At 39.9% G+C, this 25,550-nt stretch overlaps 1 protein-coding gene across 3 annotated transcripts in view; it reads left to right on the top strand.

Moving 5' to 3' along the window:
* The window catches only part of LOC111143968 (RAD54 like 2), a 111,292-nt gene that overhangs the window by 52,384 nt on the left and 33,358 nt on the right, over window positions 1–25,550 (top strand). The window lies entirely within an intron of this gene.

Genomic DNA, 25,550 nt, shown 5'->3' on the forward strand with positions numbered 1-25,550 from the left:
AGCTATCCAGGTCATGGGGAATTGGATAGAACTGAGTGAGAATAGAACATAGTGACATTTTGCTAGAGACTTCCGTTTAGATTAACCATTAATGTTCAGTGAATAAGGTTATTTATCTGCCTATAGATCCAGGTGACTGTTTTGTAGCCCACAGACCACCATCTATTTACAAGACTCTCAGAGTAGACTGTTAAATGCATTAGTTGAAATGAAGTTGTTGTTGGTTTTTTTTTTTTTTTTTAAGGTTTATTTATTTGAGAGAGATAGTAGGAGAGGGGCAGGGGGAGAACCAGGCTGTTTGATGAGCAGGGAGCCAGACATGGGGCTCAGTCCTAGGACCCTGGGATCATGACCTGAGCTGAAGGCAGACACTTAATTGATTGAGCCACCCAGGCACCCAGAATGAAGTTTTTGTGAGAAAGGTACCTAATAGAGTCTTTTAGGAGCCAAATTGTGTAAAAAGCTGTGTAGTCCAGTGAGTTTCAGTGCCTAAAAGAGTGGTGGGTCCCAAAAAGAGAACAGAGGACATCAGGAGAGCAGTACTGTGTGTGAGAGTGACAGGAGAAAGGAATGCATTCATTTAGTCATTCAGTAATATTTATTGAGCACTTTTTGCTAGGCAATGTCATGGGTGTTGGAGATAGAGCAGGGAACAAAATTGCCTCTATACAGGGGATTTCTATTTATTAGGTAGAGACAGATGATAAATACATAAACAGGGTGTCAGAAGGTTTTAAGTGCTATGAAGAAAGGGGGACTAGGTAAAATATAAATGTGGTGTGGTTCTATTTTATGTAGCATGGTCAAGAGAGACCTTACTTGATCAGGTGACTTTTGAGTGAGCCATGAAGGAAATGAGGGGGCTAGACTGGTGGTTGTCTAGGGAAAGAGCATCCAAGACAGGTAGGATAGCAGAAGCAAAGATCTAAAGGCAGGAGCTTTCTTAATGTGTGGAAGAAACAACAAGGAGCCATGGTAGCTGAAGCAGAGTATGCTGGGATGAGGGTGATTGAAGAAAGACCATGGGTTCAGACTGCATGGGCCTTATTATGTGATGTGGGAGCTGCTAGACTGTTTGAACAGAGGAATGAGATCTGGTCTAGGTTTTAAAAGATCACTGTGATTGATATGTCAGGAGCAGGCTAAGGGAGATAAGGTCAAAAGACTAATTAGGAAGACACTGCAAAATCCAGGCAAGAGGTGATGGTGATTTGGTGGTTAGTAGTTGAATTCTGGATATGTTTCGAAGATAGAGCAATAGGATTTGTTGATGAAGTGGTTGTAGATTGTGTGAAAGAGAGAAGATAAGAATGGGTTCTAAAGCTTTTGGATTGAACAACTTGAATATGCCATTTTCTGAGCTTGGGAAGACTGGGAGAGGCATAGATTAGAGAGAGATAAAACTTTAGTTTTGGAAACATGTTAAATTTGACATGGCTTATGTCTCCAAGTTGAGATGTCTAGAAGGCAGTTAGATTATGGAGTTGAAGTTCAGAGGAGAACTCTACATTGACGATAAAAACATGGGCTATATCAGTATGTAAATGTATGTCATGGGACAGGATGAGATCATCCCAGAAATAAAAGAAGTGGCCTGAATGACTAAGAGCTGGGCACTCAAAGGTGGGGAGGGGGATGAAGATGGTTTAGGAAAGAAGACTGAGAAGAAATGGCCACTGAGGCAGTAGGAAAGAGAAAAATGCTATGGTAGTCCTCACCCCCCATTGTATTTCACAGCAGCAGCAACATCAACCATGTTACTTAAAGGCTAACAATAGCTAGGATAGTATGAGGAGTAAGAATTGACTGTTGGATATTTGCAATATTTGCAAATCAATCAATGTGATACATCACATCAGATAAGAGAAAGGATAAAAACTGTGTCATCATTTCAATAGATGCAGAAAAAGCATTTGACAGAGTACATTCATTCACGATAAAAACACTCAATAAAGTAGGTCTAGAGGGAACATACCTCAACATAATAAAGGCTTTATATAAAAAACCCACAGCTAATATCATCATCAGTGGGGAAAAACTGGGAGCTTTTCCCCTAAGGTCAGGAATAAGACAAGGATGTGCACTCTCACCATTTTTGTTTAGCATAGTACTGGAAGTCCTAGCCACAGCAGTCAGACAACAAAAAGAATTAAAGACATCCACTTCAGTAAGGAAAGAGTAAAATTTCCACTGTTTGCAGATGACATGATACTATATATAGAAAACCCTACAGACTCCTCCAGAAAACTACAAGAACTAGTAAATGAGTTCAGTAAGATCACAGGATACAAAATCAGCATACAGAAATCTGTTGCATTTCCATACACTAATAAAGAAGCGGCAGAGGAAAAATTAAGAAAAGAGTCCCATATACAGTTGCACCAAAAATGGTAAAATACCTGGAAATAAACTTAAAGAAATGAAAGACGTGTATTCTGAAAACTGTATGATATTGATGAAAGAAATCGAAGATGACACAAAGAAATGGAAAGACATTCTTTTGCTCATGGATTAAAAGAACAGATATTATTAAAATGTCTGTACTACCCAAAGTTATCTACAGATTTAATGCAGTTCCTATCAAACTACCAATAGCATTTTTATGGGACTAGAACAAATAATCCTAAAATCTGTATGGAACCAAGAAAGACTCCAAATAACCAAAGCAATCTTGGGAAAAAAAAATTTTTTTTGAAGGTATCACAATTCCAGAGTTCAAGTTATATTACAGAGCTGTAATAATCAAACCAGTATGGTACTGGCACAAAAAATAGACACACAGATCAATGGAACAGAATAGAAAGCCCAGAAATAAACCCACAATTATATAGTCAATTAATCTTTGACAAAGGAGGAAAGAATATGCAATGGTAAAAGGTCTCTTCAACAAATGGTGTTAGGAAAACTGGACAGCTACATGCAGAAGAATGAAAGTGGGCCACTTTCTTACACCATACACAAAAATAAACTCTAGATTAAGGACCTAAATATGAAGCCTGAAACCATAAAAATCTTAGAAGAGAGCACAGGCAGTAATTTCTCTGACATTGGTTACAGCAGTATCTTTCTGAATAGCTCCTCTTGAAGGCAATGGAAACAAAAACAAAAATAAACTTTTGAGACTTCCTCAAAATAAAAAACTTGCACAACAAGGGAAACAACCAACAAAATAGAAAGATAGTCTACTGAAGGGGAGAAGATATTTGCAAATGACTTATTTGATAAAGGGTTAGTATCCGAAGTATAAAAAGAATTTCTACAACTCAACACTGAAAAAACCAAATAATCCAATTTAAAAATGGGCAGAAGATGGGGCACCTGGGTGGCTCAGTGGGTTAAAGCCTCTGCCTTCAGCTCAGGTCATGATCCCGGGGTCATGGGATCGAGCCCCGCATTGGGCTCTCTGCTCAGAAGTGAGCCTGCTTCCCCCCATCTCTCTCTCTCTGCCTACCTCTCTGCCTACTTGTGATCTCTGTCTGTCCAATAAATAAATAAAAATCTTTAAAAAAAAAAAAAATTGGCAGAAGAGATGAACAGACATTTCTCCAAAGAAGATATCCAGATGGCCAACAGACACATGAAAAGATGTTCCACATCATTCAACATCAGGGAAATGCAAATCAAAATAACAATGAGATATCACCTATACCTGTTAGAAATGCTAAAATGAAAAACAAACAAGTTTTGGCGAGGATGTGGAGAAAAAGGAACCTTCGTGTACTGTTGGTGGGAGTGCAAACTGGTGCAGCCACTGTGGAAGACAGTATGGAGATTCCTCAAAAAATTAGAACTACCCTAGAATCCAGGAATTGCACTACTGGTTATTTACCCCAAAATTACAGAAACACTAATTCAAAGAGATACATGCACCACTATGTTTATTGAGGCATTTTTTGTGATAGTCAAATTATGGCGGCAGCCCAAGTATTCATCAGTAGATGAATGGATACAGAAGATGTGTGAACACACACACACACACACACACACACACACACAGGAATATTATTCAGCCACAAAAAAGAATGAAATCTTGCCATTTGCAACAACATGCATGGATCTAGAGAATACAGTGCTAAGTGAAATAAGCCAGTCAGAGAAAGACAAATACCATATGATTTCACTCACATGTGAAATTTAAAAAATGAACAAAGGAAAAAAAAAGTCACAAACCAAAAAATGCAGACTTTTTTTTTTTTATTTTTTTAAAGATTTTATTTATTTATTTGACAGAGATCACAAGTAGGCAGAGAGGCAGGCAGAGAGAGGGGAGGAAGCAGGCTCCCCGCCGAGCAGAGAGCCCGATGCGGGGCTCGATCCCAGGACACCGGGACCGTGACCCGAGCCAAAGGCAGAGGCCCCAACCCACTGAGCCACCCAGGTGCCCCAAAAAACGCAGACTCTTAACTATAGAGAACAAACTGATCCTTACCAAAGGGAAGGTAGGTGGAGGCATGGGTAAAATAGGTGAAGGGGATTAAGAATAGACTTACCTAATTTTTTTAAAGATTTTATTTATTTATTTGATAGAGTGAGAGAGCACCAGAAGGTGGAGCAGCAGAGGGAGAGGGAGAAGCAGGCTCCCCATGAGCAGGGAGCCTGACACAGGGCTTGATCCCAGGACCCCGAGATCATCATGACCTGAGCTGAAGGCAGACGCTTAATCCACTGAGCCATCCAGGTGCCCCAAGAATAGACTTATCTATTTTTTTTTTTTTTAAGATATTGTTTATTTGAGAGAGAGAGAGAGAGCGCGAGAGCGTGCATGAGCAAGGGGAGGGGCAAAGGGAGAGGGAGAAGTGGACTCCCCACTGAGCATGAAGCCTGATGTGGGGCTTGATCCCAGGACCCTGAGATCATGACCTGAGCTGAAGGCAGCTGCTTAACTGAAAATGCCACCCAGGTGCTCCAAGACTAGACTTTTACTGATGAGCACTGAGTAACATATGAAACTATTGAATCACTATAATGTACACCTGAAATTAATATAACACTGTTAACTACACTAGAATTAAAATTAAAAAAGAATAATTAGCTATTGGATTTAGCAGCATGGGAGTCCTTGGTGCCCTTGATGAGTAGTTTTAGTGCCATGACAGGGGCTTAAACAAGAACAGGTGGAGAGAAATTGGAGACCCCAAGTATAAACAATGTTTTGAGGAGTTTTGGTATAAAAGGAAATGAAAAAAGCAGTAAATGAAGGGGTATATGAGATCAAGGAAAGGCTTTTTTAAAAGTTAAAAGATCTTATCCTTTGTTGACTTTTTGCCAGTGGGGCTTATCAGGTAGGGAGGGAGAAATGGATGATGCAGGAGAGTTGGGGGGCAGTACCTACTGGCTCAAGCCACGGCCTGAGAAAAAGCCTTTGCCTCAGTCTTAGTGTTTGATAGAGAGGAATGCCCCTCAGGGCAAGGTAATCATCTGCATCTAAATTTTTGTGATCTTGGGCAAGACCTTGCTCAGCCTTTAGGTTCACTTCCACAAGATGAAATTCTGCCACCTGAATCTAGATCTGTTTTCTTATTCTGGATGAAGACAGAGAAGGATGTGCATGTTTTTAGGAACAAAGAAGACTTACCAAAGCAGAGAAAAGGGCTGTGAATCAGCATGGAAGGCCAGTTTAGCCATGTGACTGAATGCAATACAGACAGCTTAAATAGCTCTCTGTTGCATTTCAGCATTTTTTTCTCAACTTAGATGACCAGCACCATTCCTTAAATTACGGATTTAAGACAGGGGTGCTTGGGTGGCTCAGTCAGTTAAGCATCCTACTCTTGGTTTTGGCTCAGGTCATGATACCAGGGTGCTGGGATCCAGTCCTGCATCAGCCTCAGGGCTCAGTGTGGAGTCTGCTTTTCCCTTTCCCTCTGCTCCTCCCCCTGCTCACTCACTTGCTTTCTCTCTCTCTCTCTCTCTCTCTCATAAATAGATAAAATCTTTTTAAAAAATTACAGATTTAAGGGGAGCCTGGGTGGTTCAGTGGGTTAAGTCGCTGCCTTTAGCTCAGATCATGATCTCAGGGTCCTGGGATTGAGTCCTATATCAGGTTCTCTGCTCAGCCGGGAGCCTGCTTCACCCCCCCACCCCCCCCGCCTGCCTCTCTGCCTACTTCTGATCTCTCTGTGTCAAGTAAATAAATAAAATCTTTTAAAAAAATTACAGATTTAAGATTTAAAAAAAATTTTTTTGTTTGAGCAGGCTTCATGCCCAGTGTGGAATCCAATGTAGGGCTTGAACTCACAACCCTGAGATCGAGAACTGAGCTGAGATTAAAAGTCATATGCCTAACTGGCTGAGCTACCCAGGTGCCCCAGGACAGATCTTTTTATTCTATATTTGTTCTCTCTTCCTCCTCTCCAACCCCAGAAAGTTGTATCACCTTTTCCTGAGACAACTTGAATATTGTTAGACTGATTTTTCAGAATAACCTAAATCAAGACTTTAGGTTGACTTTTTTTTTTTTTTGACAGAGATCACAAGTAGGCAGAGAGGCAGGAGAGGGAGGGGGGGAAGCAGGCTTCCCGCCAAGCAGAGAGCCTGATGTGGGGCTCAATCCCAGGACCCCGGGATCATGACCCGAGCTGAAGGCAGAGGCTTTAACCCACTGAGCCACCCAGGCGCCCCTGGAGGTAGAATTCAGTGATTCATCACGTACATATAGCACCCAGTGCTCATCACAACATGTGTCCTCCTTAAGAATGCAAACTGGTAGGTACATCCACTCTAGAGAAGAGTATGGAGATTTCTCAATAAGTTAAAAATAGAACTACCTACAATCCAGCAATTGCACTACTAGATATTTACCCAAAGGATACAGAAATACACATTTGAAGGGGTACATGCACCCTGATGTTTATAGCAGCATTGTTAACAATAGCCAAACTATGGAGAGAGCCCAAATGTCCATCAGTTGATGATAAAGAAGGGGTGTGTGTGTGTGTTCATGTGCGCACATGCACACACAATGGAATATTAGTCAGCCATCAAAAAGAATGAAACTTACCATTTATAGTGATGTGGATGGAGCTAGAGTGTATTACGCTAAGTGAAATAAGTGTCAGAGAATGATAGGGTAATTTCTTGTTAGAAATGAAGTAGTGTCAATTTTGATACAATTTCCTGTCTTCCTTTTCTGTGTGCTAGGCTTAAAGACACAAAGGGGCAGAGTTTGGGTGTGCTGGGGGCAGAAGATTGTTTTGTAATCTGCATCAGGAAAGCATGTCAGATACTGACCCAGTTGTTGAGAGTGACTTTGAAGGACCTTTAGCCCTCCTTCCCAATAATCCAGGGAGTGGGAGCTTCTGATTTATAGGTTTAATTTGCATTTCTCTGATTAAGTTCTTGGCCTTTTTCCATATGCTTATGACCAATTTCACTTTTGTAAAGTGTCTGAACACATTTTTTGGAGGACTTTTCTTCCCTTTCATCTATTTCTTATTGATTTATAGAAATTCTTCGTATCTGGATATGAATCTTATTGGGTACACATAAATACCCATCTTTCCCTTCTGTATTGCTTGATTTTTTTCCCCCTCTTGTGTTTTCTTTTTCAGGCAGTTTTTATGCTCCTTTTTAAATTGTATTTTTGATTAATAGATATTTTAATTATAATGAAATTGAATGTATTTTTTCCCTTTATGTTTAGTGCTTTAGGGCTACCCCAAGGTCATAAAGATATTCTGCTATTTTCTAGAAGCTTTAAATGTTTTACCTTCACATTTAGGTCGGTGATCCATCATGAATTGATTTTTTGTATGGTATGTGGTTGGGGTCAAGGTTCATCCCTCTCTTCCCCAAATATGATTATCTAATTGATCCAGCATGCTGCATTGCATTTTCTTGTACCTTTCATTGTAAACTGAGGCACGTACATATGTAGCTCTGTCTCTGAACTCTGTTTTTCTTCCACATAATTTCCATGAAGGGAAATGGGAGTAGAGGAGAAATTATGCAGAGTGGTGGCTAAGAATGAGAGCTCTGGAGACAGATCAGTCACTTCAGTTCAAACCCTCTCTTTACTACTTAGACCTTTTTGAGCAAGTTTCCTTTCTGTAAAATGGGAATAATTGTAGCATTATCTACTTAATAGGGCTGTTTTGAGGACTGAATGAGTTAGTGGTATGTACGTGTGTGTGTGTGTATGTATGTATGTATGTATGTATGTAGGGAGACTCTATGCCCGTCACGGAGTCCATGCCAGGCTCAGACTCAACTGATATCAAGTCTCAGCCAAGACTAAGAGTCTCACACTTAACTGACTGAGCCACCCAGGCACTGCCATGTTTCTTGTATTTGTGACATGAATAAATCTAACTGATAACAAGCCTTACTGGTGGGGTGAGCCCCAGTGCTCTGGGAGCAGGGCTAGTGACTTGGAGCAGTTATTGTATGCCCTTGGGCATGACTGGGGTGCAGTGTGTTTGGTCCGTATCTCACAGGGCTCACCACAGACCTGGTGCTGGGCCCACAGGGATTCACCAACTGCTTCGTCTGTCCTGACTTCAGACTTCCCAGCAACCTTCCTGAAGGGAAATTCTTTAAGTATTTCCTGAATTGTCTTCTGAAGTCTTAAAGTAGTTTTCGGTCCAGTTCAGAGTACAGAAGCAGGATGTGCTAGTTTTACATAAAATTCCCCAAACAGCGTACCAAGAGAGAAAGCAGCAGTTATTAACCTTTACTCCACAGGTGTATTGACAGGCACTAAAGCCTAGCAGTGCTGGGCACACACTGAAGTAAAAATAAAAAGGAAGAAGCCTAGGAAGGATTTCAAGAGGCTAACCTTTAGGCAGACACCTGAAAGAGAGTATGGGTTAGAAGTAAGTTAGAATCTAACATACACTTGTTAGATAAGGAGATGGGGAAAGGAGGGACACAGCATCCTGCTTTGGAGACTAAAGAGCATGGAACGGAGGGTTGTGGGTGGAGGGAGGTACTTGGTGGTCAGAGAGAAGGCAGCAATCAGGAAAGTCCTGATGGATTTCAGATTTTATCCGAAGGGCACAGGGGACAATTTTAAAGTGTTTTTAAAAGATCCTGGGTGGTTAGAGACTGACTGGAGCAGATTCAGAAAACTCACTCTTTCTGCAGTGTGGGTTGAGGTGGGGGGGAGCAGTCAGGAGGCAGGGAGACTCTGGAGGCCAGAGCAGGAACCCAACCAGGTAGTACAGTGGTGTGGAGAGAAGAGGAGAGGGATAGTTAGGTACCTTCTTCAGGCACAGAATTCATGACTAAATTTGAGGAGAGAAGGAAGGATGAGCCTTTTTTCCCTTGGTGGTGACCGGGTATGGTGGAGCTCTAAAGAGTTGCTACTCTGTGAGGTGCAAGGTGCTGGGAGAGCCACTGTGGAACGTTCTTTCACCATAGAGACTTGTACTTCCGTTCTTATTCTTTCTTTTTTTTTTTTTTTTTTTTTTTTTTTTTTTTTTTTTTTTTTTTAATTGTCCCTTTCACCCATCAGGAAGCAAGGCTGCAGTGTGCTTCTGGCTAAGTACACATTTTCTTTGCATTTTCTACAGCCCCACAGAAAACGTTTGTTGTTTTATTTTTAATATGATCGGTCAGAAAGGGTCTTACCTGTCTTTCTCTGACCAGAGTTACTCTCTAGCCTTTTGCATTCATGGAGTTAACATTTAAGGTTGCAGCCAACAAGAAGGTCTGTGGTGTGCACTGGTTTACTGTTTTGCCAAGGTGTGACTTTCAGTGATGCTCTCTTGAGGCTGGGCAGCGGGGACTGATGATTGGCCCTGCCCTCCACAGCATCTGCTCCTCAACCTACCCTGTTCTCTGCTCTCAGATCAGAAATTCTGATCATTAAGAGTTTGAAGGGATCATTTAAATGTTTCAGTTATACGTGAATGTGTTTTGTAAGAAAATCATGTGCTGTAGGAGGGTTCCTATTTTATGAAGGTATCTTCTTTTTCCTCCTGTGCTTTCTCACCATGACGTCCGTTGTGTCTGATGGACTCTGTGCTTGTGAAACTCCGGTCTTTGTTCCCAGCCTCTTCTCAACTAATGAATCCTTCTGGGAGTTTTGTGGTTTTGTTTTTTTGTGGTTTGTAGCTTCAGTGCTTCAGCGTGTTCATCAGTAGAATGGAATAGTAAAAAGAGTTCTGTTGATTACCCCGCCTCCCCGTACAGGTTACTAGTATGCTTTTGTTTGTCCATTGGACCAGTTTTACTGTCTTCTTCATTCTTAGGTTAACAGGTGCAAGAACAGATTTTGGAGGATTATCACCTTAGTGGGTGTACCCAAGCCCTCTCAAAAGAAATGAAATGAGCTGTTGGTATTTATTTCTCTTTGCTCATTCCCTCTTGAAAGAGGCAGCACTTGGGGCTACTGGGTAGCTTAGTTGGTTAAGCGACTGCCTTCGGCTCAGGTCATGATCCTGGAGTCCCGGGATTGAGTCCCGAATCAGGCTCCCTGCTCAGCAGGGAGTCTGCTTCTCCCTCTGAGCCTCCCCCTTCTCATGCTCTCTCTCTCTCTCATTCTCTCTCTCAAATAAATAAAAATCTTAAAAAAAAAAAAGGCAGCACTTATGCCATCCTAGTTTCCTCTTGCTTGTTGTGGACACCCTTACATGGGGCTCTGGCGGAGTTTGCATGTTACGGAAAGATTAGTATGTTATTCTGTGCTTCTGGCACCATTTAAAAGTGGATTTCCAGGTGGGGAAATGGGTGTGGGGCTTTACCAGCTGAGCTCCAGAGGGAGGAGCTAGGCTTGTTCTCTTCATTCTTCTTTTAAAATCCCTACTTTGGGAAAGCAGAGATCCTGTTTGCCCCTCTAAATCTCAGCTCTCAGGCTCAATGGGAATGCCAGGAGATCGCTTTCTAGCCTCCTTGAGAAAGGCTTGCCATTTGGAGTCTCGATGAAGAGGAGGAAGCCCAGCATAGATTGATATGGCCCTTGAACCAGCTCCAGTTCTGACACCTCTTTCTGGTTATATAACATCAAGCAGCTGCAGCTTCCGGAACCACTTTATTCCTTGTAGTGCTGAATGGCAGGGGGAGGAAGCACTGACCCTTTAGTGATTCCGAAGTTACCAGGAATAATTTAAGCTTGAGTATTTAATTTTATTTTTATTTCTCCCTTGTTTGAATCACTCATACTTTGGGAAACAAGCAAGGAAACATTCCATTGCTTGTCTTCCCGTTAAGATCCCTAGCCTGTTCCTTTTTACAGGAGAGATGAAGAGACCTTTGGAAGTAAAATTTTGAGGAAAGAGTGGCCAGTCTATTATCACTTGAGGCCTTTAGCAGAGTCTGGAAGGGAGAACCCCCCTCCATCCCCCACCCCAGGCAGCTGGCCTTAGGTGGCTAGGTGCTTCAGTCACCAGGTACCTTGGCTCAGCTATTGCTCTTGGATGGGCTACAGCTGGTTTTAGATAGGCTTCAGCTCTTTGTACACCTTCACACCCTGGGCACTGGGGTTTCTTTTCCTTAATGTGTTCTGATGGCTAGGTGTGGGGTTGGTTCCAGAATTCTGGGAATGGCAGGATGGTATAAATCAGGCTGAGTGTGTGATTCAGCATTTGTGTTTAGCTTGAAGACTTCAGTTAAGGAGAGACAGAATTAGTGGATGTTTTCTCATGGCTGATGGAATAATAAAGTTGGAGAAAGTGGGGAAAATACTTCAAGAACCATCTTAAATTTCTGAAGTAGTGATTTCAGTTTCAACTACTAGAGGTACTGAAATTTTTCAGAATTATAACTGTTCTTTGTTATATTCTGGATATACTAAACCTTTGTTATTTATATTGTAAATAGCATCTAGTCTATGGCTTATCTCTTAACATCATTCATAGTGTTCTTTGTTGTAAAAAAAATCTGTAATTTTATTGTAGTTTAAGCTTTTCCATTTTTTTTAAAGATTTTATTTATTTAACAGAGACACAGTGAGAGAGGGAACATAAGCAGGGGGAGTGGAGGAGGGAGAAGAGCAGGGAGGGAGACGCTCCCGCAGAGCAGGGAGCCAGATGTGGGGCTCTATACCAGGACCCAGGGATCATGATTTGAGCTGATGGCAGATGCTTAACCACTGAGCCACCTAGGTGCCCCTCCATTGTTTGAGTCTCATTTCTTTCATGGGTGAAAAAGAAGGAGGACATAGGAGAGGCATATTTTAAAGATTGAAATGTGGTTTTCATCATCTCTCTCCCTCTTTTGTTTTATTTGGATTTTTAAATTTTTATTTCATGAAATTATTTTAGATATTACCTTGTCTGTAAGACTTTTTAGTAGAGCTAGGCATTTGCTTTACATTTTCTCGTAACTCCTTAAATGTTATTCACAAATTAGGCTAGACTCTTTCAAGGTAACAGCCTTAGTCTGTCTTCTTTTCCACCTCTTGCTCAGAGGTTCCTGCTTTCCTGCTTTGCTGAGAGCCCCATAATTCTTACCTGTGGTTGCAGAGGTGGCCAGAAATCATCATGATGCTGAGCAGAATCAGAATTAAATCGGTCTGCAACACAGGGCTAGAATTTCAGATTGATTGAAAATATGTGTAGTTGTGTTTACAAGTGAATGTTTCTTTATAGTTTTTGTCTTGATTGTGCTAAAAGCAGTGGTTCTCAACAGGGATTGGTTTTGTTCCCAAGGGGACATTTGGCAATGTCTGGAGATATTCTTGGTGGTCACAGCTGGGAAGGTGTGACAACGAACCTGGCTGGGGATGCTGCTGAAGGTCCCCACAATGCACAGGGCAGTCTTCTACAACAAAGCATTATCCAGTCTAAAATGTCAACAGTGCTGAGGTTGAGAAAGCCTGTGCAGCCCTGGTATCTGAAAATGTTTTGCATTCGTTCTCCTCCCCTCTGAGAGCCCAGTGGGAAGTCTGGCCATTTCTTTTCTTCATAAGTATTAGGTTGTTTTATGAGTTAGTCAGAATGGTATTGGTTCCCTTGTTAAAAATGTGTTTAATTTAGGATCTGCTAATGCTCCTTAGTATTAATACTATGAAGATTTATTCTTCCAAGGAACAAGTATGATGATAATTTTTTTTCACACATTCTGACTTCCATGACTGTTTTGAAGGTGAATCGCATTTTGGCTTGCATGAGTTTTAAACTTTTTTAGGCCTGTTGGCAATATATTGGCTTACCATGACATTTATACAGTCAGAGAAAGCTTGATCCCAGAGAACCATCAATGTGTGCCTACATATGATAAGTAAACATATTTAATAAGATCTGGTATACTTTTTTTTATTGCTGGTAGATTTTTTAATTCATACATATTTTTCTCTAGTAGTAATTTTTTAAAGATTAATTTTTAAATTTATTTGAGAGAGAGGGATTTTTGTGTGCATGCATGTGAATGGAGGGAGGGACAGAGGGAGAGGGAGAAGGTGGAAGCAGACCTCTCCCTGCTGAGTGTGGAGCCCGCCATGGGGCTTGATCCCTCGACCCTGAGGTAATGACCAGAGCCCAAATCAAGACTGGGTTGCTTAACCAACTGAGCCACCCAGGTGCCCCTCTAATAGCAACTTCTATAAAAAAAACAAGCTCATTAAAAAAAATTGAAGACAATTTTTTGAGCCTCTCTTATCTGGCAGGTATTTTAAGTTTGGCTTTAGAGATACAGTGGTGAATGAGATGGACAGAATCCTTGCCCTAAAGGATCTATAGTCTAGAAGGAGAGATAGATATTAAGTGTTGAATCAAATTATTAAAATAACTTCAGATTTTGATAAGAACCATGTAGACCAAGGGAGGGAAAGAGCCCTAGGGGTAGGGAGGAAGGGTCTCCTTTAGCCAGGGTGGTGGAGTGGGGGTGAGGGTGGGGCTCTCTGAGGGTATACCATTATGCTTGTCTTTTCAAAGAATGAACTTTTGGTTTTGTTTTGCTCTTAAAGTAGTTTTTCTCTATTTCATCCATCTGCTCTTACCGTTTTTGTTGTTGTTTTTGTTTTGTTTTGTTTTGTTTTGTTTTTAAAGTTAGCTTCATACCCATTGTGGAGCCCAGTGTGGGGCTTGAACTGAGAACCCTGAGATCAAGACCTGTGCTGAGATCAAGAGTTGGATGCTTAATTGACTGAGCCACCCAGGCACCCCATCTGATCTTTATTGTTTTCTTCCTACTACTTTCTTTAGGTTTAATTTCCTCTTCTTTTTCTAATTTTTGAGAAGAAAATTTACAACATTGGTTTTCACTATTATTTTTTGACACTGATTTTAGGCTGTGGATTTACCTTTAAGTATAACTTCAGCAATATCACAATTTTTTTTTAAGATTTTGTTTATTTATTTGACAGAGATACAAGTAGGCAGAGAGGCAGGCAGAGAGAGAGAGAGAGGGAAGCAGGCTCCCTGCTGAGCAGAGAGCCTAATGTGGGGCTCCATCCCAGGACCCTGGGATCATGACCTGAGCCAAAGACAGAGGCCTTAACCCACTGAGCCACCCAGGTGCCCTCACATTTTTTTTTTTTTTTAAGATTTTTATTTATTTATTTGACAGACGGAGATCTCAAGTAGGCAGAGAGGCAGGCAGAGAGAGAGGAGGAAGCAGGCTCCCTGCTGAGCAGAGAGCCTGATGTGGGGCTCGATCCCAGGACCCTGAGATCATGACCTGAGCCGAAGGCAGAGACTTGACCCACTTAGCCACCCAGGCGCCCCTATCACAAATTTTTAAAAAAATCAGTTTTAAGTGTGCCTGGGTGGCTCAGTTAAGTGTCTGCCTTCACCTCAGGTTGATCCCAGGACCCTGAGATCCAGCTGCACGTAAGGCTCTCTATTCAGCACGGAGTCTGGTTCTCCCTCTCCTGCTGCCCCTACCCCACTCTTGCTAGCTCGTGAGCGCATGTGCACGCGCTTTCTCTCCAATAAATAGATAAAATCTTGTTAAAAAAAAATCAGTTTTACTATACAATTTATGTATAGTAAAATTCACATCTTCTTTGTATAGATTGATGACTGTTGACAAATATGATTGCCCTGATCAAGATATAGAAAATACCCATTTTCCCAGAAAGTTCTCATGCCCTTTTGTAGTCAGTTTTCTGGGCAACCACTTTGAATCATTTCTATCATTATAGATTGGCTTTGCCTGTTAACAGAATTTCATATAAATGGAATTACTCAGTACATATTCTTTTGTGCTTAGCCTCTTGCTCAGTATGGTGTCTGAGATTCATCTGTTGTTGCACATGTGTCTAGTTTGTTCATTTTTATTGTTGAGTAGTATTCCAACTGCAAAAAGTTAAATACAACTTGTTTATCCATTCACCTGTTGATAGACGTTTAATCTAATGAGTAAACCTGTTCTGAACAATCCTGTGAAGCTGACTTGGTTTCTAATAATTAGAGGTAAGTTTTCAGTTTCCCTTGGATAAAATACTAAGATATGAATTGCTGTGGTAGGTATATGTTTAACTTTATTAGAAAATGCCAGAATGTTTTTCCAAAGTGATTGCACCACTTTACACTCCTGCCAGTAGTATGTGAGAATTCCAGGTGCTTCATATCCTTGCAAGCATGTGGTATGGTCATGTAACCAAGGGTAGGGGTGCAAGAGCACCTGGCTCCGGGGTCCCAAACAGAGCAGGTTTGGCCACTTGCTGCTGACAAAATCTAAAGGCAGAGAGACTAGCAGTGGTGAAACAAGAAAGGAATTTATTTTAGTGATGCCAACATGGGGTAGATAGTAGACTAGCATCCCAAAGCGGTCTCCAAAGTGCTGAAAATACTTCCAGGTTTATATAAGGAAAATATGGGACAAAGGTTAGTGGGTATGTGCAGGTGGGCAGTGAAGGTCAAGTTAGTCATTGTCTTGGGGTCAGTCACTGCCAGAGCTCTTGCTGGCTCAGTATAGTCCTTATTGCTTGAAGTGTGGTGGTTTTGGTTCCCATCATGGAATGCATTTACCTGCAGGGTCTTTTGCCTGAGGTAAGAGATAAGCTGGAAAGAAGAACTTAATCAGTTAGAAATTTTGAGGTCAAAACGGAAGTAGTTGAAGTCCCCTTTCAGTCATTATTATTATTATTATTTTTAAAGATTTTATTTATTTATTTGACAGAGAGAGATCACAAGTAGACAGAGAGGCAGGCAGAGAGAGAGAGAGAGAGAGAGAGAGAGAGAGAGAAGCAGGCTCCCTGCTGAGCAGAGAGCCCGACGCGGGGCTCGATCCCAGGACCCCGAGATCATGACCCGAGCCGAAGGCAGCAGCTTAACCCACTGAGCCACCCAGGTGCCCCTCAGTCATTATTATATGTGCTGCCAAAGCAAGCATATCAGCCAGTATTATTACTTTTAGCCATTCTAGTGATTATCAAGTGGCATCTGATTGTAATTTAAATGTGCATTTCACCTCTTTTGTGGAATATCTCTTCTCCTCTTTTGCTTTTATTACTGGGTTGTTTGTCATCTTCTTACTGAGTTGTAGAGTTTTTAAGGAATATTTTCTAGGGTGTCTGGGTGGCTCAGTTGATTAAGCGTATGACTCTTGATTTCAGCTTGGGTCATGACTCAGGGTCATGAGATCAAGCCCCGTATTGGCCTCTGTGCTCAGTGCAGTCTGCTTGAGATGCTCTCTCTCCCTCTCCCTCTGCCCACCCTTCCCCTCCAGTCCCAACACACACATGTACTCTCTCTAAAGATTTTTTTTTTTTAATTTGACAGACACAGCGAGAGAGTGAATACAAGCGGGGGCAGTGGGGGAAGGAGAAGCAGGGTTGCTGCTGAGCAGGGACCCTGATGTGAAGCTTAATCCCAGGACCCTAGGATCATGACCTGAGCTGAAGGCAGTTGCTTAACAACTGAGCAACCCAGGCATCCTGAGAGAATATATTCTAGATACAAGTCTTTTATCAGGTATATATAGATACACACACACACACACACACACACACAGAGTTAATGTTTTCTACGAGACTATAAGACTGTGACTTGTCATTTTTCTTTTAAGGATACCTTTTGAAGAGAAGTTTTAAATTTTGATTTTAATTTATCAGGTTTTTCCCTCGTGGTTCAAGCTTTTTGTGTCCTGCTTAAGAAATCTTTACTTGGGGCACCTGGGTGCCTTAGTGGGTTAAAGCTTCTGCCTTCGGCTCGGGTCATGGTCCTGGGGTTCTGGGATCGAGCCCTGCATCGGGCTCTCTGCTTGGCAGGGAGCCTGCTTCCCTCTCTCTCTCTGCCTGTCTCTCTGCCTACTTGTGATCTCTGTCAAATAAATAAATAAACTCTTAAAAAAAAGAAAAAGAAATCTTTACTTAACCTAAAGTTGCATCTATTTTCTACTAGAAGTTTTATAGTTTAAGCTTTTATGTTTAGGCCTTGATCCATTTTGAATTGTTGTTTCTGTATGACATGGAATAGGGTGAGGATTGTATCTATTGCAGAAGGTGTGCTGGAAAAATTTTCTCCATTGGATTACTTTGGTACCTTTGTAAAGAATCAGTTGACTATAAATGTGCAGTCTAATTCTGGACTGTATTACGTTAATAACTGTATCCTTACTCAAAATCATCATTACTGTAGTTTGAATCAGGTAGTATAAGAATTCCAACTTCGTTGTTTTCTTTTTTTTTTTTTTAAGATTTTATTTATTTATTTGACAGACAGAGATCACAAGTAGGCAGAGAGGCAGGCAGAGAGAGAGGAGGAAGCAGGCTCCCTGCTGAGCAGAGAGCCCAATGCGGGGCTTGATCCCAGGACGCAGAGGCTTTAACCCACTGAGCCACCCAGGCGGCCCTCGTTGTTGTCTTAAAAAGTTATTTTGATTACTCTAGGATCTTTGCATTTTCATAAAAAATTTTTAGACTCATCAATCTCAGTTGCAGCAGATAGTGGCCAGGGTTAAATAACAAACAGGGTGGAGGCTACATTGCCTTTTATGCTAGCCTTGGAAGTTACAGTGTCACTTCTGTGTTATTCTTTGGTTATAACTAAGTCATAAGTGCACCCAGATTCAAAAGAAAAAAAAATTAGAATCTACTTCTCAATAGGAGATGGATCAAGGTCAAACTACAGGAAAGCATTGGAATAAAAGATACTGGTACATTCATATTTAGAAAATACTGTCTGCCACATTCTACCCTCTGGCCGCAGTAATTTACATCATCCCACATGTAAAATACACTGTGCCCTTTCCTCAAGACCCCCAAAAATTTCATCCCAGTCCAGCATCAGCTTATACTCCAAGATTTGGTCCTCTAACTCAGATCTACATGTGAATGTGGCTTTCAGTTGTAGTTTTCTTGAGTTCACTCCTTAAGTACAGTTTCTTTTATCTGAAGACTTTTATGAACTAAAGAGACCAGTTTTCTGCCTCCAGCAATATAAGATGTTATGGGGATAAGGTAGATACTCTCATTCAAAAGATGGGGCAGAGAAAGTAGGGGAGAGAGAAGGGAATGAGGCACACAGCAGTCACTGATCTATAGTAGTTCTAAAATTCCTAGGTGAGCACATTTTGCTAGTTCTTTTATTAGAACTCAGTATTTCTCCAGGGCTTTTGGTGTTATCCTCTAGAATCTTTGTTCTGTCTTCTGAATAATCCTTTCCTTTTACAAAAAGTAACCTGGATTATAGTTGAACCCCAGCTTGCTGACTGCCTCTAGAAGTTTGAGGGTCCAAACCCTTTTTTCATTTTGTATTGTTTATATCTCTTCCATTTCAGGCTCATACATTTCCTTTATAAACTTGTGTATCGGTATAAAATCCGCTTCCTTAGACAAAAGCTATACTTACAAATCTCTTCAAGATAATTTCTTTTCTGGTTGGCCTTCCTGGGAGGCTGGTATAAGATAATACTCTAAAATTGTTCTAAAATTTTTTTTAATGATTTTTTAAATTTATTTGACAGAGATCATAAGTAGAGAGGCAAGCAGAGAAAGAGGGGGATGCAGGCTCCCCACTGAGCAGAGAGCCTGATGTGGGGCTTGATCCCAGGACCCTGGGATCATGACCTGAGCTGAAGGCAGAGGCCTAACCCCCTGAGCCACCCGGGCACCCCTAAGTTTTGTTTTTTAACAGAAAAGATCTGCTAGGCATGTCTGTAAAATCTTTAGGAGGCCTTTTGTCTGAACAGGTCTATGAAGCACTACTTTAAATATTTCTGAGATCATAACAAAGGATCTTAACAGATCCTTTGATTGAATTTTTCTTGACTATGGATATTTTTTCTGTTTCTTTGCATATCTGGTGACTTTTGATTAAATAAAATGGTCTTTGCACATAATATATTGTAGAGGCTCTGCATTCTGTTATCTTCCTCTAAAAAGTGTTCATTTTAAGTTTAGCAGACATTTCAGTTACTGATTGATTCCCTTGAACTTTGAAGCCTTGGTTTTGTGCCATTTCAGTACCAGTCTGTGAAAAGCCCAAGGTGTTTCCCAATCTAATTTGGTAGGACTCAGTCTCTAAATTCTGTCTTCTTGCAGACCATGTCAGGGCTTGGATTTAGGCTTTGTTAGGGAGGATGTAATATAGGTCTCACTCTAGAGAGGTTCTTACTCCTAGGGACAGCCTTTCTTTTGTCTCAGCTGGATGGTAGAGGTGTTATATAAGATGTTAATGAGAACTTTCAACTCTGGCAAGTCTAGCACTCTCCAGTTTCCCTGACATTGCTCTTTCCCTAGCATTGCTAGACTTCTAGTATCTCTGTTTTGCTCTCACTGTGGCCATATACATACTCTGAATGAATTCACATGTTTGAAATTTGTTGATGTTTGCTTTATGGTGCAGTAAAGGGCAGTTTTGATCAATGATGCCTACATAAGCTGTTGAAAAGAATGTGTGTTTTGTTATTGTCCAATGAAGTGTTCTAAATATGTTTGTTAATTCAGGTTTGTTAATTGTTTCATTCAATTCTTGTATGGCCTTACTGGTATTTTTGTCTGTTGAATTTTATTCTTGAAAGAGGCATGTTAGTCTCTCATTATAATTATAGATTTCTGTATTTCTTTCAGTTTTGATGTATTTTGAGGCTAAGGTATTGTGTACGTATAAATTTGATACTGCTATGTCTTTTTTGTATATTGATCTTTTGTCATTATGAAACATCCCTTTTTATTTCTATTATGCTTCTTACCCTAATGTCTCTTTCACCTGATATTAGTGTAGATATGTCAGCTTTTAGTTAGCATTTCCTAACATCTTTTTTCAACTTTTTTTTCTATTCTCTTTCCACTTTTTTCCTATTATTTAATTTGTTTTTCATGCTAGCACCGCTTAGTTGGGTTTTGCTTTTTTTAATCCAGTCTAACAGTTTTAGTCTTCTAATTGGAACCTTTAGTTGATTTGTATTTAATGTAATTATTGATATACTTGTGTTAAAATTTATCATCTTGGTATTTATTTTCCATCTCATCTTCTATCTTGTTTATTAGAAAAAGATTAATCAAGTTTGTTTTGGTTTTGTTTTTTGTGGGGTGGTTTTGTTTTGTTTGGTTTTTTTGGTTTTTTGATGATTCAGTTTTCTCCCTATATAGGCTTGTTAGTTATACAGTCTTTTACTATGCTTTTAGTGGTTATCCTAGATTACAGTATGCATACTTGTCTGATATGAATCATTGCTTTTATTACTTCCCCAACTATATTAGAATCTTAGAACTTTTAATTTTTTAAGATTATTTATTTGGGGGAGAGAGAGAGAGAATTTGAGCAGGAAGGGCTGAGGGAGAGGGAGAGAGAATCTTAAGCAGACTCTGTGCTTAAGCAGAATCTTAAGCAGACTCTATGGAGCCTGTTGTGGGGCTCTGTCTCATCACCCTGAGATCACAATCTGAGCCGAAACCCAAGAGTCAGACGCTAACCAACTGTGCCATGCAGATGCCCCACCTTAGAACATTTTAAATGTTTACCTCTTTCCTGTGTTTTATGTTATATATCCTTATTTTAATTCTACATATTTTAAGTGCCACAAAATGTTTTTCTCTAGTCAGTACTTATATTTTCCACACATAGACCTTTCGTTGTTCTTTTTAATTTTTAGGAGTTTATTTGACCAAACATCAAATCAAGCAGTGCCAATTAGAAATGGTTAGGAGCACTTCCCTTTTTGTTGTTTTTCATTCCCTCCTTCATTTCTGTTTTTTGTCTGAGATAATTTTCTTTCTGTCTTTGGTATTTGTTTTTGGGTATGTTTCTTGGCAACAAATTTAATCTGTGTGTTGTTTGTCTGAAAGTTGCTTTATTTTGCCCTTGTTTTTGAGTGATATATTAGCTGGTACAAAATTCTAGGTTGCCAGTTATTTTCTTTAAAAAAGGTTAGAAACTTTCCATCATGTTCTAGTGTCTTTTTAGGTCTCAAGAATCCATTGTTATTGTTGCTCCTTTGAAGGTATTGTGTTCTCCCCCACTCGTGACTGCTTATACAATTTTTTTTCTTTATTAGTTTTCAACACTTTTGCTATATAATCTCCAAGGGAATTCTTTTTTATTGTTTTTGTTTTTTTCTGTTTATCGTACCTATAATCCACAGAGCTTCTTTTTTTTTTTTTTTAAAGATTTTATTTATTTATTTATTTGACAGACAGAGATCACAAGTAGGCAGAAAGGCAGGCAGAGAGAGAGGAGGAAGCAGGCTCCCTGCTGAGCAGAGAGCCCGATGCGGGGCTCGATCCCAGGACCCTGGAATCATGACCTGAGCTGAAAGCAGAGGCTTTAACCCACTGAGCCACCCAGGCGCCCCCACAGAGCTTCTTGATTCCACTTACTATATATATTGTTTCTAGAATATGCCTTTGATTCTTTTTCCTTTTTTAAAAATTATTTTTAAAATTTAAATTCAATTAATTAGCATATATTATTGGTTTCAGAGTTAGAGGCCAGTGATTCATGATTCATCAGTTTTATATAATACCCAGTGCACAGTATTTCATGTGCCCTCCTTAATACCTATTGCCCAGTAACCCCATCCTCCCACCTACCTCCCCTTCAGCAACCCTCAGTTTGTTTCCTGTGATTAAGAGTCTCTTATGATTTGCCTCCCTCTCTGGTTTCATCTTGTTCTATTTTTTCTGCTCTTGCCCTATGATCCTCTGTTTTTTTCCCTTAAATTTCACGTATCAGTGAGAATTGATTAATATGTATTCTGATTATCTGGTGACATTATCCAGATTATCTGATAATATGTATTATCTAATTATCTGATGACATTATCCTTTCATTTATTTTCTCCATTTCTTTTTTTTTTTTTTTTTTTTACATGTTTTATCAGTTGTTTCTTATTTTGTAGTATCTAGATCACCAGTGATGCTGGTTCTGTTGTCTGTTTGTCCCTCTTAGTTTTTGACCATTTGATTTTGTCTCCTGGCATAGCTGGTAATTTTTCATTGAATGCTGGACAGTATATATAAAAACTTACAGAGGCTATAGATAGTATCTTTAGAGAGGGTTTCTTTTTCCTCTTCTAAGTACATATAGTGGGGCTGATCACCTTCATCCAGCAAGATAAAGCTGAATAAATGCTGATCATAGTTTAAGAGATTTTGTTTACTTCTGGCACACCCCTGTTTCTAGAGTGTGGCCATCCTGTAAGTTCCAACTGAGAGTCAGGATGTTCACTGGGCCCATCTGCTCTGATTGTTCCTAAATTCTAATGCTTATCTTCTCTGAACCTCAGGATTACAGAAACATCAGCTCTACTTTTCAGTGGTTTTCTTCTTAGCTTTTCAACTTCCATCTCACTCAGCTTTAGAGTGAAGTAAATGACTTGAATGGAAATAAACTAAATTTTTGGCTCAGTTCTGCCTTTCCCATTTCACCAGGCTAATGGTCCCTCATGTCTTCAAGTTTTCTCTTTTTAGTCCAATGAAATTGTCAAAAGTTCTTCTGGTTTCTTTGCTTCTTATTAACAGCCTTTTATTTGGGTGACTCTAACCTTGTTCCAGCAACCGGACTTGGTGGAAGAGGGGAATAAATGGCAGTAGAATGCTGGCTCATCTCTTCTTGATTTCCCTTTCTCTCGAATCTTGTCCCTTCTACTTCTGGTCCTTTCAGCATCTCTTCAGTGCCTTCAAAAGACTTTGTTGTGGTGGTTTTTAAATTTGATAACATATTTCTAGCTGTTCATAGTGCAAGTGTTGGTTTGCTATTCCACCTTTGCTGGAAGGAGAAGCACCAAGCCAACATTTAAAAATATGTATATATTCTTATAGAGGTATAATATGAGGCCTTTTGTGTCAGACTTCTTTAACTTAGCATAATGACTAAGCCAACTGTGTGTGCTAAAATATGTAGAACATAAAATTTACCATTTTAGGGGCACCTGGGTGGCTCAGTGGGGTAAGCCTCTGCCTTCGGCTCAGGTCATGATCTCAGGGTCCTGGGATCGAGCCCTGCATCGGGCTCTCTGCTCAGCGGGGATCCTGCTCTCCCCAACCCCCTGCCCCACTTGCCTCTCTGCCTACTTGTGATCTCTCTGTCAAATAAATAAATAAAAATATTTTTAAAAAATTTACCATTTTAGCCATTTTAATTTTGTATTTTTTAAGTAGGCTTTATGCCCAGCATGGAGCCCAACACAGGACTTGAACTCATGACCCCTGAGATCAAGACCAGAGCTGAGATCAAGAGTAGGATGAACAACTGACTAAGCCACCTAAGCACCCTGTTTTAGCCATATTAAGGTGTAGAATTTAGTGGCATTAAGTATATTTACATTGTTCTGCAACTGTCACCACTATCCATCACCAAAACTTTTTCATCATCCTATATTAAAACTCTGTACCCATCAAATCATCCCTCCATTACTTTTTCTTCCTAGCCCTTGGGAACTACCATAATACTTTTTGTCTTTATGATTTTAACTACCTTAAGTACCTCATATAGATGGAATCGTATATTGTCCTTTTGTGACTGAATTATTTCACTTAATATAATGTCCTCAAGATTCACTCGTGCTGTAGCATGTGTCAGAATTTCCTTCCTTTTTAAAGGCTGTGGTTTGTATATGTCATGTTTTGCTTATCCCTTCATCCATCAGTGGATACTTAGGTTGTTTCCACATCTTTGCTATTATAAATAATGATGCTGTAGAACACAGCTATATGTCAAGACCCTACTGTCAGTTCGAGCATACATCCAGAAGTGGAATGGCTGGATCATATGGCAATCCCATGTTTTAAGTTTTTGAGGGACTGCCATACTGTTTTCCATAGCAGCTGTGTCATTGTACATTCTTGCCAACAGTGCTCAAGGGTTCCAATTTCTCCACATTCGTGCTAACGCTGGCTCTTTGTTTTTTTGGTGATAGCCATCCTATATGGCTTTGAGGTGATATGTTATTGTAGTGTTGATTTATGTTTCCCTAATGATTAGTGATTTTAAGCATCTTTTCAGGTGCTTATTGGCATTTATAGATCTTCTTTGGAGAAATGTCCGTTTATATCCTTTGCCATTTCTGAATCAGTTTGGTTTTTGTTGTTGAGTCTTAGGAGTTCTTTGTATATTCTGGATATTAATCCCACATCAGATACATGGCTTGCAAATATTTACTCCCAATCCATGGGTTGTCTTTCCACTTTCTTGATAGTGTCTTTTCATGCCCACAATTTTAAGTTTTCATGAAGTCTATTTTGTCTTTTTTTTTTTTTTCTTTTATTGCTGTCCCTTTGGTTTCCTGTCCAAGAGATCATTGCCAAATCTAGTGTCATCAAGTTTTCCCCTTACGTTTTCTTCTAAGTTTTATATAATTTTTAGGTTTTACATTTAGGTCTTTGATCCACTTTTTAGTTAATTTTTGTATATGGTATAGAGTAAGGGTCCAATTTCATTCCCCTGCATGTGGGTATTTGACTTTCCCAGTATTGCTTACTGAGAAGACTGTCCTTTTTCTGTGAATGGTATTGGTACTCTGGTTGAAAATCCTTTGACCATATATGTGAGGGTTGATTTCTGTGCTCTCTGTCCCATTTCAGTTGTCTGTATGGCTGTCTTTATGCCTGTTCCACATTGTTTTGATTATAGTAGCTTCGTAGTTAAGTTTTGAAATCAGGAAGTGTGTGTCCTCCCTTGTTCTTTTTCAGAATTGTTCTTGCCTGTTTTTGTAAACAGAATTGTGCTGGAACACAGCTGTTCTTGTTCACTTACATGTTTATGTATGGCTGCTTTTGAGCTGCTCTGGTAAAGTTGAGTAGTTGTAACAGAGACCTATGATCTACAAAACCCGAAGTGTTTACTGTCAGGGTTTTTATAGAAAAAGTTTACCAATATTGGAACATTTAAACTCTTTGCTCATTTCCCCAGCTGTAGTGGATTGTACCGCAAATAACTAAATCAAAGGGAAAAATAATTTGTACAAAGATATTTATGCCACTATAGATACAAATAAAAACTAAGAAATAGTCTGAATGACAAAGCATTCTGTTATATACTGATACCCTTCATTAAAATGATGAGTATGTGGACTATGTCACTATGTCAAAGAAATATTTATATATATGTAACATGTGACCAAAACAGAACACAAAATGATGTGTATTCATTGGTTACCGGTGCAAAATATGTGCATATATATTAACAAATGTGGAAAAGTTGAGATCTAAATAGTTTAGAGATTCATGCTTATTATATTTTATCTTCTGTTAAGACTTCTAAAATTAAAACAGTCGTGAAGTT

The sequence above is a fragment of the Enhydra lutris genome, unplaced genomic scaffold (genome assembly GCF_002288905.1).
Source record: "Enhydra lutris kenyoni isolate GAN:26980312 unplaced genomic scaffold, ASM228890v2 scaffoldscaffold10, whole genome shotgun sequence".
In the NCBI taxonomy this organism is placed as follows: Eukaryota; Metazoa; Chordata; class Mammalia; order Carnivora; family Mustelidae; genus Enhydra; species Enhydra lutris.